Genomic DNA, 12163 nt, shown 5'->3' with positions numbered 1-12163 from the left:
CCAAGAAGCAGTCACATCAGAGATGTAAAACATTCAACTATATAGTTAAATTACTAGTAAACTACTAATGATGATGATGGGAAATTCATGCCTGAATCCTAAGGTCTCATTCATTAAGAACTGTATTTTACATCAGTATTTGTAAGCCAAAACCATCAATGCAACCTACAGAGAGAACAAATAAGGGAAGATTTGCAACTCTTCTATGGGTACTTTCACACTTGCGTTGTGAAGATTCGGCAGGCAGTTCCATCGCCGGAACTGCCTGCCGGATTCGGAAATCAGCATTGTAGCATGTATAGATTTTCTGCACATGGAAAATAATGCCGGATCCGGCATTCCGGCAAGTGTTCTGGAATTTTGGACGGAGAAATTACCGCAGCATGCTGCTGTATTTTCTCCGGCCAAATACTGTAAGAATGACTGAACTGAAGACATCCTGATGCATACTGAACGGATTGCTCTCCATTCAGAATGCATTAGGATAAAACTGATCAGTTTTTTTCCGGTATTGAGCCCCTAGGACGGAACTCAATACCGGAAAACTTTAACGCAAGTGTTAAAGTTCCTTAAATTTTTGACCCGTTTCTGGTTTTGGCTTGCAAATACTATAATATGTATTTCGCCATAGCGATATGCACCTGCATACAGGGTTGTGCTGACTGAATCCCCCACATTTTTTCTTTGTAGTATATATTGGAGGCGTGGCGATCTCCATGCAGTCATGCACACCTGACCAGTTAGTCTGCCCTGGAGGCTGGTTTTAAAGTCAGTATAAAACTGAGCCTACCAGTAGCCATTTGGCTCCAGGAGAAGTATATAGTGGGCTCAGCATGCATGTTGGCACTTGCATCCCTGGATCCGATGAAAGCTGTCATGGCACCGGACGGGGTTAAAAGCAGAGTGTGCCTGGCGTGCATGCTGTACCTGCGCTCCCTGGACTTTGTGTGGCTATCATGGCCCATAACAGGTAGGTACTAGTGTTATGGACCACTCATAGAGGCGACCTTGACGTGGTAAGTGGCTTATTACGCTTTGGCCAAATTGTACACCAATGCCTCATTCCACATCCGGCATAGAGGCAGGGCAGAGTGCTGGTTGCAGAGTGCTATTGCATTTGTGTTTTGCGTTTGTATATGTATTTCGCCATAGCGATGTTCACCTGCATACAGGGTTGTGCTGACTGAATCCCCCACATTTTTTCTTTGAAATACTGAATGTGGCCTAAGGGTATGTTCACACAGTTATTTCTGCTGGCTAAAACATACAAAAGCAGCCTGATAAACTTTTCAAGAAGTGATATGCCACTTCTTGAAGTGTTTTTAAAAAAAGCAGCGTGAAAGTATGTTCCATGCGAAAGCAATGGAAGCTGTTTTCAAGTGTTTTTGAAGCATATTTTGGCACGTAATATGAGCTGTGTGATCTCAATGTGTTCCATAATTAGAAAAATTTCCTCTGCTGAAAGCAGACCTTATGGACTGCATTTGTTTTGTTCTTTTAAAGGAAACCCACCATGAACAAGCAGTCCAATCTACTGCCAGCATGTTATAGAGCAGAAGGAGCTGAGAAGATTGATATATAGTTTTATGGGAAAAGACTCGGTACAACTTTTACATTTTTGATGTTAGTCTCCACTTGGTCTGGGTAGAGATGAGCAAAGTTTTGATTCGGCTTTAAATTAGGTATACCCAGGACAATCTGCCTAAAAGTTACAGTGGTCTGTAGTACTGACGTACTACTCTACAGCTATGAATATTGGTACACTGTACACAGCGATAAATTTGACCTGCCCGTAATACTAACGGCACAGTAACTCTACACCTAACAGAATGGATTCGCTATGACCCTTGGTGCACTGCACAGTTATGTACATGGCGATAAATGGTAGCACAGTCTGTAGTTCAGCAGTCTCCTACGCTCTCCCTGCACTCTCCCTCCCTGTTAACAGTTTGCAGCAACACTGTCCCTAGTGCATGAGGGTCATTTCACGAATTTCCCTATGCTTAGGTCACAGGAAAATGGCGGTGACTGCGTGGGATCAGGGTTTTATAAGGCTCTGCCTAGCTGTGACATCACAGGGGGATGGCTACCTGTGGATAGGCTGACTGCACAGCATTATGGGTGATCTCGCGTTCCAAGGCTTGTCGCCTCTACACTTACTTTCACTTTTTTAACACGTGCAGCCGCTATTTTAGAAAAAAATTATTAGTTACCACAAAGCACAAGGAAATTCAGATTTCCTAAACTTTGGACCGAATTCTTCTTCGGATGCTTTGTTTCGCTCAACACTAGTTCTGGGCTTAGGGGTCCAGGGGAGGTCTTGCTTCCCTTTATGAGTTTACATACAGAGACAGCTGTCAGTCACTAATTAGGGCCGCCTACTGAACTCCTAAGCCTATAATAAGCAGAAAATGAAATCAATAAATTACAATTTCTACTGAAAACAATATATCAGCCGATTATTGAGTTTGGACCCCTCTTATCCGCCCAGGTCCTGACAGTAGTACAATTTGTGTTGCTCTGATAGTGGCCCTGGTCACTGTTATTGGGGGTTACTGTCAATGTTACTGTGGCTTTCAGTGTTAGTGAGAGTCTTGGGGCTGTCACTGTTATTGGAGGTCCGGTTGCTGTACCTGTTATTGGAAGTCCTATGGCCAGTGTTTATCATTTTCCATTAAACTGTTAATTTATGAGGCACTCCGTCCAACAGGTTGACCACCCTTGCTACATACTACTCACACCTTCAGTTTCAGAGATATATCTACTTGCACAACAGATGACATTTGTGTTCATGTGGTCCCCCCCTTCTTAACACCCTCTGACAGACTATCACAACCAGAGGACGTTCTCTCGCCCATCCCTCTCACCATGCAGGGGCACGCTTGATTGAATCTACTGTATGCCTGTAAATTGTGAAATACTAAATGGTATCGGTGACTCAACATAGAGATAAGTTAGATTTCAGAGTGTATTCTAACTTACAGTCATGTCCATAAATATTGGGACATCGACACAAATCTAACATTTTTGGCTCTATACACCACCACAATGGATTTCATATGAAACAAACAAGATGTGCTTTAACTGCAGAATGGTGGCTTTAATTTGATGGTATTTACATCCAAATCAGGTGAACGGTGTAGGAATTTCAACAGTTTGCATATGTGCCTCCCACTTGTTAAGGGACCAAAAGTAATAGGACAAAATAATAATCATAAATCAAACTTTCACTTTTTAATACTTGGTTGCAAATCCTTTGCAGTCAATTACAGCCTGAAATCTGGAACGCATAGACATCACCAGATGCTGGGTTTCATCCCTGGTGATGCTCTGCCAGGCCTCTACTGCAACTGTCTTCAGTTCCTGCTTGTTCTTGGGGCATTTTCCCTTCAGTTTTGTCTTCAGCAAGTCAAATGCATGCTCAATCGGCTTCAGGTCAGGTGATTGACTTGGCCATTGCATAACATTCCACTTCTTTCCCTTAAAAAACTCTTTGGTTGCTTTTGCAGTATGCTTTGGGTCATTGTCCATCTGCACTGTGAAGCACCGTCCAATGAGTTCTGAAGCATTTGGCTGAATATGAGCAGATAATATTGCCCGAAACACTTCAGAATTTGACACATCGCGGATAGGGTTGACAGATTACTGGGAGGGGCTGGAGAAGATCCAGCGGTCATGGTCCATATCGGAACCAATGACAAAGTTAGGGGTAGGTGGAGAGTCCTTAAAAATGATTTCAGGGATTTAGGTCAAAAGCTTAGGGCAAGGACCTCAAAGGTAGTATTTTCCAAAATACTACCTGTACCACGGGCCACACAAGCAAGGCAGTGGGAGATTAGGGAAATTAACAAGTGGCTCAAGAACTGGTGTAGGAAGGAGGGTTTTGGGTTCCTGGAGAACTGGGCCGACTTCTCTATCGGCTACAGGCTCTATCGTAGGGACAGGCTGCACCTCAATAGGGAAGGGGCAGTTGTGTTGGGGAAGAAGATGGCTAGAAGGTTGGAGGAGTGTTTAAACTAGGGACTGGGAGGAGGGTAATTACGTTACAGGATGGGAAGATAGTGCAGATAGAGACCGGGGGCAAAGTAGTGGGACTGGGGGAGGAATGGAAGGCGGGACTAGAACAGTTCAGAAGGAAAGGTGTAGAGTAAAAAATATACATAAACCTCTCAAATGTATGTATACTAATGCCAGAAGCCTGACTAATAAAACTGGTGAACTGGAATTAGTGATGTGTGAGGAGGACTATGACATCGTGGGAATAACTGAGACATGGCTGGATGATAGCTATGACTGGGCAGTTAATGTACAAGGTTACAGTCTGTTAAGAAAGGATCATCAAAACGGGGGAGGGGTCTGCCTTTATGTAAAGTCCTGTCTAAAGCCCACCCTCCGTGAAGATATAAGTGAGGGACATGAACATGTGGAGTCACTGTGGGTAGAGATACATGGAGCTAAAAAGAACAATAAATTACTAATAGGAGTTTACTATAAACCACCTAATATACCAGAGTCCACAGAAAATCTACTACTAAATGAGATAGACAAGGCGGCAAATCATAATGAGGTGGTTATTATGGGGGACTTCAACTACCCAGATATAGACTGGGAAACTGAAACTTGTATATCTCATAAAGGAAATAACCAAAGACAATTACCTCTCCCAACTGGTTCAGGACCCGACTAGAGGGACGGCCATACTGGACTTGGTATTAACCAATAGACCTGACAGAACGACAGACGTGCAGGTTGGGGGACACCTGGGAAATAGTGACCATAAAGTAATAACCTTCCAATTATCATTCAAAAGAGCATTTCTACAGGGAGGAACAAAAATACCAAACTTCAAAAAAGCTAAATTTAGCCAACTAAGAGAGGCCATAGGCCTAACTAAATGGGATAAAGTCCTCACAAATAAAAATACAGCCACAAAATGGGATATCTTTAAAAGCATCCTAAAAGCTCATTGTGAGAGGTACATACCGTATGCGAATAAAAGGTTAAGGAACAAAAAGAAACCAATGTGGATAAACAGAACTGTAAAGAAAGCAATAAATGACAAAAAGAAAGCATATAAAACACTAAAACAGGAGGGTAGCACGGAAGCACTGAAAAACTATAAGGAAAAAAATAGAACATGTAAAAAACAAATAAAAGCGGCCAAACTAGAGACCGAGAGATTAATTGCCAAAGAGAGTAAAACTAACCCTAAAATGTTCTTCAATTATATAAATGTTAAAAAGAATAAATCTGAAGGTGTCGGCCCTTTAAAGAGTAATGAGGGGGGAGTCGCAGAGAGCGACGAGGAGAAAGCAAAGCTGTTAAATATTTTTTTCTCCAATGACCCAGGAAGAAGTACAACAGCAAACAGCAAAAAGATTAAAATGGACAAATCGCCAGGACCGGATGGCATACACCCCCGTATCCTAAGGGAATTAAGTAATGTCATAGCCAGACCCTTATTTCTGATATTTGCGGACTCTATACTGACAGGGAATGTCCCACAGGATTGGCGCATGGCAAATGTAGTGCCAATATTAAAAAAGGGTCCAAAAACAGAGCCTGGAAACTATAGGCCGGTAAATTTAACATCTGTTGTGGGTAAACTGTTTGAAGGTTTTCTGAGAGATGCTATCTTAGAGCATCTCAACCAAAATAAGCAAATAACGCCATATCAGCATGGCTTCGTGAGGGATCGGTCATGTCAAACTAATTTAATCAGTTTCTATGAGGAGGTAAGTTCTAGACTTGACAGCGGCGAATCAATGGATGTCGTATATCTGGACTTCTCCAAAGCATTTGACACTGTACCACATAAAAGGTTAGTATATAAAATGAGAATGCTCGGACTGGGAGAAAACGTCTCTATGTGGGTAAGTAACTGGCTGAGGGATAGAAAACAGAGGGTGGTTATTAACGGTACATACTCAGATTGGGTCACTGTCACTAGTGGGGTACCTCAGGGTTCAGTATTGGGCCCTATTCTCTTCAATATATTTATTAATGATCTTGTAGAAGGCTTGCATAGTAAAGTATCAATTTTCGCAGATGACACTAAACTGTGTAAAGTAATTTACACTGAAGAGGACAGTAAACTGTATATATACTACAGAGGACAGTATACTACTACAGAGGGATCTGGATAGATTGCAGGCTTGGGCAGACAAATGTAAAGTTATGCACATGGGAAGGAATAATGCAAGTCACCCGTACATACTAAATGGTAAAACACTGGGTAACACTGACATGGAAAAGGATCTAGGAATTTTAATAAACAGCAAACTAAGCTGCAAAAACCAGTGTCAGGCAGCTGCTGCCAAGGCCAATAAGATAATGGGTTGCATCAAAAGGGGCATAGATGCCCGTGATGAGAACATATTCCTACTACTTTACAAATCATTAGTCAGACCACACATGGAGTACTGTGTACAGTTCTGGGCTCCAGTGAACAAGGCAGACATAGCAGAGGTGGAGAGGGTCCAGAGGAGGGCAACTAAAGTAATAACTGGAATGGGGCAACTACAGTACCCTGAAAGATTATCAAAATTAGGGTTATTCACATTAGAAAAAAGACGACTGAGGGGAGATCTAATTACTATGTATAAGTATATCAGGGGTCAGTACAGAGATCTATCCCATCAGCTATTTATCCCCAGGACTGTGACGAGGGGACATCCTCTGCGTTTGGAGGAAAGAAGGTTTGTACACAAACATAGAAAAGGATTCTTTACGGTAAGAGCAGTGAGACTATGGAACTCTCTGCCTGAGGAGGTGGTGATGGTGAGTACAATAAAGGAATTCAAGAGGGGCCTGGATGTATTTCTGGAGTGTAATAATATTACAGGCTATAGCTACTAGAGAGGGGTCGTTGATCCAGGGAGATATTCTGATTGCCTGATTGGAGTCGGGCAGGAATTTTTTATTCCCTTAAAGTGAGGAAAATTGGCTTCTACCTCACAGGGTTTTTTTGCCTTCCTCTGGATCAACTTGCAGGATGACAGGCCGAACTGGATGGACAAATGTATTTTTTCGGCCTTATGTACTATGTTATGTTACTAATATTGCCCGAAACACTTCAGAATTCATCCTGCTGCTTTTGTCAGCAGCCACATCATCAATAAATACAAGAGAACCAGTTCCATTGGCAGCAATACATGCCCACGCCATGACACTACCACCACCATGCTTCACTGATGAGGTGGTATGCTAAGGATCATAAGCATTTCTTTTCCTTCTCCATAAACTTCTCTTCCCATTACTCTGGTACAAGTTGATCTTGGTCTCATCTGTCAATAGGATGTTGTTCCAGAACTGTGAAGGCTTTTTTAGATGTAGTTTGGCAAACTCTAATCTGGCCTTCCTGTTTTTGAGGCTCAGCAATGGTTTACATCTTGTGGAGAATCCTCTGTATTCACTCTGGTGAAGTCTTCTCTTGATTGTTGACTTTGACACACCTACACCTACCTCCTGGAGAGTGTTCTTGATCTGGCCAACTGCTGTGAAGGGTGTTTTCTTCACCAGGGAAAGAATTCTTCGGTCATCCACCACAGTTGTTTTCCGTGGTCTTCCAGGTCTTTTGCTGTTGCTGAGCTCACCGGTGCGTTCCTTCTTTTTAAGAATGTTCCAAACAGTTGTTGTGGCCACGCCTAATGTTTTGGCTATCTTTCTGATGGGTTTGTTGTGTTTTTTTCAGCCTAATGATGGCTTGCTTCACTGATAGTGACAGCTCTTTGGATCTCATCTTGACAGTTGACAGCAACAGATTCCAAATGCAAATAGCAGACTTGTAATGAACTCTGGACCTTTTATCTGCTCATTGTAATTGGGATAATGAGGGAATAACACACACCTGCCCATGGAACAGCTGAGAAGTCGATTGTCCCATTACTTTTGGTCCCTTAACAAGTGGGAGGCACATATGCAAACTGTTGTAATTCCTGCACCGTTCACCTGATTTGGATGTAAATACCCTCAAATTAAAGCTGACAGTCTGCAGGTAAAGCACATCTTGTTCGTTTCATTTCAAATCCATTGTGGTGTTGTGTAGAGCCAAAAATTTTACAATTGTGTTGATGTCCCAATATTTATGGACCTAACTGTATAGCTAATAAAGTTACAACATTAGCACTTCCTCCTAAACAACAGCTTGGAACATGATTGTAAACAGAAAGGTTGGACATGGGACTTATATGTACTATAAATACTAATATACTAATATGCAGATTTATCAATTTTATTATAAGAAACATCTTAAAGCGGTTTTCTGAGATTTTTTGTAACTGATTACCTATTTTCTAAATTGGTCATCATTATGGGATCGCTAGGGGTCTGACACCAGGGACCATCACTGATCAGCTGTTTGAGAAGGCACCATCCCTCACAGTAGTGCCGCAGCCATCTGGCAACTTTCCCTAGGCCAAGTGATGTCACATTCATCTGTCATATGGCCTAGGCATAGCTCAACCCCATTGAATTGAAAAGCACAGCCGTTGTATAATGTACGGTGCTGTGCTTCGTGAGCCGAGAGAAGCCACGGCACTACTTCAAGCTCTGAAGCCTTCTCAAACAGCTGATCAGTGGGGGTTCTAAATGTTGGACCACCACCGATCTAATACTGATAATCAATCCAGAGGATAGGTCATCAGTTAAAACATCTCAGAAAACCCCATTAAAGCTAGAAAAAGTCCACTCAGTCCAGTCCATTCAGCATGGTCAAAAGGGGTCACAACTCTTCCTTTTTTATTAATTGGGGGCAGTACATGTAGGGGTAACTGAAGCAAACTGACATCTCAAGGGAAGGCACGTGTCAGCATAGAGATGCCACGACCTATTTCAGTTATGAAGCTCATTACACTTTCAGTAAGAAAAACCTATGCTTGCCAAATCAACGGAGGGGTAAACAATGGTTCACCGTGGCCACCTGGAATTGTTGGCAGAGGTGTCCCAATCTAATTTATGAAGATCATGGGGCCCAGAAGAAGACACCTGGCTGATGCTTCCAGCATTTTTTCACTGGTGCTGACAATATTGCATTTGTCCAAAGGCTCATATAAAAAGAGCTGTCCAACCTAGGAGCTGATTTACCCAGTCCTTTGACCTTGTGTACTTCTGGAGCTCCACCATTCCAGCACCACAGCTTCCTTCCAGGCTCCCCACCCTGGACCAGAAGTAGCATGATCCCATGACCACTGCAGCCAACCTTAGTGATCATATGTTTTAGAATGGGCAGTTGAGTCTTCATTTTTTCATTTAGACACACATTTTGAGGAATGGGTAAGTAGACTCGTAGGCTGGACAACCCCTTAAAGTAATGTAATTGTCAATGACAGTGGGCCTCTTATTTGTTAGTTTCATATAGATTTTTCTGTTCAGAATTCCCTAACATTCCTCATGTGGACATGGGTGCATATCCCAGGCCTGCATAGTTTGAATTATTGATTCAATCACAGCTTAAACATGTGTGAAATGAATGAATGTCCCATTTGGAAAGAAAACCATGAAAATTATTTTCTTTGAAGAGCATTGTGAGTTCTTGCCAAGTGATAAAGAATTGCAGAGGAGCTCTTTTGTTTCCTTCAAAAGGAGATATCCCAGACACAGACAGACATATATGGAATTTCCGCTACCGGCGAGAAAGTTTTAGAGCGTTTTACGTAGAGGAATTCTCACTCCCAGGAATGTATTTACATTTGTCTCCAAGATGCATTGCCTGAAACTACAACAGAAGATTGAGCAACCGTGACTTGCAGATGTATTAAGCCTTGTAGATAACATCTCAACAACACACTCCAGGCAAACATAAAAAACATTTAGCGTTGTGATGGTATTAGTGTAAATGATAATCCTCATATGCCACTACAAAAAGATTAAACACAGGCAATTGCCCATGAACGTGTGTACTTGGATCTTCTACTGTTCTACAATTCTGTCTACATACCTAAGATGTTTTATAAAACTAAAAAAAATAGCTAAAGGTGCGCTATAAGAACATAAAGAGATGCAAGTATTATAAACATCATAAATCACAGATAGCCAGGTGCAAATCGGCAACTATGAAGCCAAGTAGGAATTCATAATGGAGCTTGTGTATAAAAAGTTTTCTAAAAAAAAGTATAAGACGAAAATATGTTTCAAATAAACTCCTGCACGATAAAAGCAGGAATCTGATTAGTTGGGGTTGTCCAAGATTTTCATATTTATTGCCTATATTCAGGAAGGGTCATCCCTATCTGATTGTGGGGGTTCGACTCCTGACACCCCAGCCAATCAGCTGTTTGAAGAGGATGAGGAGTTCCAGTGAGCCCTGCAGCTTCTTCCTAGGCCATGTGACCTCATATTTATTGGTCACATGGCCTAGGCGCAGCTCAGTCCCATTCAAGTGAATGGGGCTGAGCTGCAATACCAATCATAGCCACTATAAAATGAGCAGCACTGTACTTGGTGAGCTGCCAGGAAGCCACGGAGCTCACCAGAGCACCACGACCTCCTGAAACAGCTGATCGGCAGGGACGCTGGGTGTCAGACCCCCTCCGATTGGATATTGATGGCCTATGTTAAGGATAGGTCATCAATGGTAATTTCCTAGACAACCCTTTTAAAGTAATATTCCCATCTGGGACATTTATGGTATATTAATAGGATATCCCATAAATGTCTGATAGGTCCAGGACCCACCCCTGAGACCCGCTCCTATCTCCAGAATGGGACCCCAAAGTGAATGGAAAATACACTGTACATACATGGTGTCCACTGCATTCACTGCTCTGGTAAAGAGTCAAGCGAACGGACTCAGTTATTTCCAGAAGTCTCATAGCATTGAATCATTGAGCTGTGCCAAATTATAAACTCTGCGGCATTCAAGTTTTTAGTAAGTGTAGTTCCTCAAGACATTCTAGGACAATAAAATATATACATGGGCCCCACATCTGAAATGGCACTATGTTGGGAACCAGGTATGGCCCTTTCATTTTATAAATAAAAATATGTAGCTCCTAGGCATTGACAGGTGTATAGTAAGTTGTGATGGCCTACCTCAATTGGCTGAGCCTCTGACAGTAGTATACTGCCATTATGGCCTCTGGGCTAGAGCGGTGGAGATATTTGAGTGTCATCAGCATAGAGATGCTACTGGAAGCCCTGGGACTCTATGAGCTAATCTCTTCCCAAAGCAAAGGAGATTGTCTGAGATTGGGAGGAGTAGAGGCAGCACAGTATCTCCATCTGGTCCTATATTACAGTAATGTTCTTTACTAGACGCAATATTTCTTGGGGAGAACATCTCTGTAAAATAGTATCCCATGCCATGCCAGATTGATATGAAATCCAACAAAAAGAAACCCTCTGTATGCCTCAAAATGAGTAGACGTCTGTTGGTGCCATGATACCACTAAGAGGTTCCACTTGCCCTCAGATGTCTACTCATTCTGAGGCATATGGAAGAGTTTTCTTTGTTGGGAGCCATAATAGTACACAATCTAGTGTAGTACACTATATCTTTAGTTTCATACCATTTTGTATCGTGGCTGTGCCCATTGCCCAACCTCCCCAGGTTGACATCATTAAATGAGAGCACAAAAGCCTCACATCACATGTGAATACATGTAGGGAATCTTCTTACATGGGAGTTTTCATTCCTAGTTGTAATCCCATTTCAATGTATTGTGTTAGTGTCTGATGAAGTCTTGCCCCACCTGGAGGCTCCTCAGTCTGTGCCAATTGAGGACAAATTTAGTGAAGCCCAAGAGAACCAACTATTTTATGTCTCAGCTTTTAATTATCAGTAAATGGTTGAAGCCACTGCAGCACAGCATGTTCTTCATGCTTTTGGGAAATACTTGACATATATCAAAATTTTTGTAATGCTGGCAGTCTGCCATGGGCGACAATACATTTATTCCAATGATGAAGGCAGATGTGCTACTTAAACTAGCTTTGAGACTGAGACAGTAAATAATAGGTAAATAATTCTGTCATGAAGATTTACCTGTCTGAGCAGCCGTGCGTGCTACCCTCACCTTCCGTGTGAATAAAGAACTATGCTCATAAGAATGTGAATTATGAGCCCAACAAGTTACAGTAATTGTTGTGATCTTTTCTACTGATTTTCAGGATTTTGTGTAATGATCTTACCCCTAGGAAGCTTTAGGTCCAGCAATTTCTTTTC

This window comes from Bufo bufo, chromosome 11 (genome assembly GCF_905171765.1).
Source record: "Bufo bufo chromosome 11, aBufBuf1.1, whole genome shotgun sequence".
Classification (NCBI taxonomy): Eukaryota; Metazoa; Chordata; class Amphibia; order Anura; family Bufonidae; genus Bufo; species Bufo bufo.
The sequence above is the reverse complement of the archived record's forward strand: the minus strand, read 5'-3'. Positions refer to the sequence as shown.